This window comes from Melopsittacus undulatus, chromosome 1 (genome assembly GCF_012275295.1).
Source record: "Melopsittacus undulatus isolate bMelUnd1 chromosome 1, bMelUnd1.mat.Z, whole genome shotgun sequence".
Classification (NCBI taxonomy): Eukaryota; Metazoa; Chordata; class Aves; order Psittaciformes; family Psittaculidae; genus Melopsittacus; species Melopsittacus undulatus.
Window position 1 is genome coordinate 87,545,542 of NC_047527.1, and position 4,231 is coordinate 87,549,772.

Consider the following 4,231-nt stretch of genomic DNA (forward strand, 5'->3'; position numbering starts at 1 on the left):
AGACTCCTTGAAACTCCTGAGGTGAAAAGTGCTCTTACCTTTTTTAGCACTTGCTACTTAATGCCATTGACTATAAGGTCCCAGCACACTGCTTCCTCCTTTGCTTCCTTCCCTTTATAAGCAGCTATATCCCACCACAGTCTTCATGAATGGAAACTATTCATATCCTTATACTAGGTATAGCCAAGTAAATAGAAAAAAAAAAAACAAAAGATTCGCTAGCAGGTGCTAGGAGAAGGGAGGAGGTGATGGCCACCAGAAGCTTTGGCAGCTATGTAAATGGTACCAGGCGTGGCAAATTCGTTAACCACCTCCCTGCCAAGAAATCCGGAGCTGTGGGGATTCCTATTTAGAGAAGGCTGTTTGCTCTTATCTTGACCCAGCGTTGCATATGCTACACATCACAGGTCACGAGAGAAATTATGTCAGCATCGGCAGCGACCAGGGGAGCAGAATATTCCATGTGAAAGAACATAATCACCAAAAAATCACCAGTGTTTACAGTGAATAACTGTTCTAAAGTTTCTACCTTCCAGTTGGGGTTATTTGACTCTGAGCTGATGAAAGCGCTTTCAGAATATAGTCTGGAAGCATCCAGATGTATTTGACAGGAGTAAAAACCTATGCAAGCGCTACATTTCTTGTCTAAAAGTCACCACCCCAAAATAGCTTGTGATCTAGTTATTTTTATTTAGAGAAGAGCCTGTGCCTTGAGTTTGGATCTGAGTTTGAATTCCACTAGAGTTTCAGACAGTTGTTAAGGTAGGATGCTCCATTCTGGCCCCATTTGGATATAGGATGAGCAGTAAGTTAGGGATCTCAGAGCCATTGGACCATTTTTACAGGTATGTGTTGCACAATAAACCAGCAGCTTTACACAAAAGAGCAAGTTTGTTTCTTGATGAAAGGAGAATTTGAAAATTGTGTGCTTGTTTCCATGTTTCCAAAAACCTGCAGGTTCTTTCTGGGATGCTGGGAAGACTCATGAGTCTCACCAGTCCTCTGGGGGGACCATGAAATAATGGAAAGCATGTTTCACTGTCTGCAGATCATCAGCTCTCCATGTTTAAGTGCTACTTAAGCAACATAGACATGAAGCCACACAAAGTATAACTTACTCCATTTTGTCTGTGCATGCACCAAGGATTCTTTGACAGTTCAGTATTTTTGGATCTGGAAACCCTGTAGGAACTCCAGGATCTCTTAAAAACCACCTGCACCCACTTCCCACCTCTTCCAATTTCTGCCTGATCCCCTGAGCACAGGGGCTTTCTTCTTTGCCCCAGCTGGATATTGTTAAAGATTTTATTATAACTTGCTGGCTCAGCTTTAACCACAGTGGTACCAACATAATAATTAATACCAATTTCTTATGAATACTCTGTTAATAAATTTGGATAATAATGATCTCTTAGTTACCTTGGCTTCTACCAGGCTCTGTACCCGTCGTAGAGCTCTTATTTACACAGGAGGCTGACACAGCTCCTAATACTCCATTTTAGTTGCTCCTGTAACAAACAAGTATTTCACGTGTGCTTGGCACAAAATATCCAAGTACATACTCACACAAATGAGGAGTAATATACTCTATTCCAGCAGATGCATCTGGTCCACAGGCATGCCTTACCCATCTTTAGACCTGTAGAAGGCATGCAGGAACTGTCTGGGGCTGGGGACTTTTCTGTGGGAAAGGCTGTGTATGCAGCCACCTTCTCTCCCTCATTTCTAAAACTCAGGGCAAGACTATACTTTCTTAAAGCTCTCTCTTAAAGGTGAAGCAATACTATCTGGGTTAACTACCACCATTTTTGTCAGTACTTAAAACTCTGTGAGCCTTCACCTGACCAATTAGGAAGACTGTGGACCACCTTTTGTAATAGCAGAGCAAGGGATACAAATGTCATCAGCAGAGAATTGGTAGCAATAGCATCTAGAATGGCACTAAGATCTCCAACCAGCTCAGCTGTTTGAAAATAAATGTCTGTCCAGAGCCTTATGGAACTGAGCTGGTACATCTTCAGACACCCCTTACATAAATCTCTGGTACACTCAAGAGATTTATGGTAAACACTTGCTCTTTCCTTAACCTCCAAAACCTTTTCCACCTGCTGAATAACACAAGATTCTTTCCCCTCAGCCAGCCTGTTCTATATCTATATAAAGCCTCTAGAGAAGATTCGGTGGCACCATGGACTGACTTGTCAGCAGGACACATGTGACACCCATCTGTACATCACCTCCCATGCAAATAACACCATTAGCCAGCTCTTCAAGGGCTTGGCTGAGATCAGCAAATGAATGAAGAGAAGCTGGCAGAAGCTGAATTGTTGTAAGATCCTGAGCTGGCAATGGTATAGGAAAGTATTTCACATTTCCATAATATCTCATCTGCTCTCTGTTGCTGGCATAAAGACTAATTGAAGATTTAATGTTCATCTGGACCCACTGATCCTGGAAACCCCAATAACTGTTGCTGCAACCCTTGATCCTCCAGCATCATTTCCAATCAGATAACTTGCTAGATTGAAGTTGGCTCTTATGCATGATTTTTACAACGTAGTGGGTTTAGAAATGACACCTTGTACAAGAATGCTTTAGTCCATTTACTCAGCAGCACAAGACCACCAAACAAGCTTAAGCTTTGTTCTGTGCTCTGGTGACAACTCAGGCCCACCTTAAATTCAAGGCTTCGCCCTTATTTTCAAAGTCTTCATGAGCTTAGCAAAAATTGGTTGAAGGACATTCACACTTTTAGTGTAATATTGAAATCTGACAGTTATAGTCCTCTGGAATTAAATGAATACCCAATTTGAAGGGTGTATGCACCAGGGACAGATTCCCTACTGATTAGCATACAACTATGGACTCCTGATCACCTGCAGGAGACAACTGTAAATCTCAAAAGTGCAGAACAAAAGAGAAACTCCAGATTTTCAACCCATCCTTCCCCTCTCTGTTCTAACCATACCAAAACCACCAGTATGACCAATATGTCCACGACTGACAGACAGGATGAAGTCTGATTTCCAAGGGCACACTCCAGTGGGGGTTCTCTGGTGCCTGATACAACATGAGCTGAACTGGCAGCGCAAACAGGCTCTTTCACATACAAATCAGCCTCTCTCTTTCAGCCTTAAAGGAACTTCATTTTCAGATCTGTATTCTTTTGCCAGATTAATTGCCAACAGGTTCACACTTTTGGAGAGGTGGGAGGTAGAGCAACGGAATCATATACAGACAGACATACACGCAGAGCATGAATTCAGAGGCATTGTTTTACTATCAAATATTTTTTTGGCAAAAGTGCCCTCTGCATAAAATATGAAAGGAAGAGGGAGAGGAATGGGGAAGATGCCTCATGTTCGTTTTCATGAGCTCATAAAGTAATTGGAGGCAGATACATAAAGGTATCCAGGAACATCTGAACAGTTTTTGCTTTCCAACACACCATTTGACAGTCAGGGACTCAGAACCTGGACAGAATCACAAAAACATTTTCAAATGACATATAAGTCACTAATGATAATCAGATCAGAAATATATTTCCTTCTAAAACAAACACAAAAGCTACTTTTCAATTATATGAGATGCAAAATAAGTCAAAAAGTCTAGAAGATACCATTAAAACATACCTGAATCTATGCCCATAACTCACTGCTACTCATGAGGAGGAGTATGTTTTAAGGTTGCATTTCCATATTACTTTTGAATTTCCTGACGGCTGCACAGTTGCGGTATATTTATATTTAAATTGCCTGCCAAGGAAAGTAAACCAGGAGTACCTCAACAGGGGAGCCAACCAGCTGTGTATCTATACAGTGTTCAGAATAAATGCTCTGACGATGCAGAATCCTCACAATGCGTGTAGCATTGCATGAACCCCCCCCACTGGTTTTGCCTGGAAGGAAAAACATACATGTATGAGCAAGGATGTAATTCAGAGACACTGAAACAGGTTTATAATACTCCATCCTGTTTTCCTCAGCACGAAAATAAGCCCTGAAGAATACATGTCACATATTTATTTCTGACAACTGTCAATAACTTGGCAACTGTGCATTTCAAATGCCAGCTGGGCAGCTTTCCAAAGGGTTAAAAGGTGTGTGAAGGTTGAAAAGATTGGAAGTCTTGCCAAGGATGTAAAACTTTGCTGAATTTGTTAAACTTATGTTTCCATGAAGCTTTCACCTCAAGAACCGTTCAACTTGACATGTGCTTAAATTTGTAGACC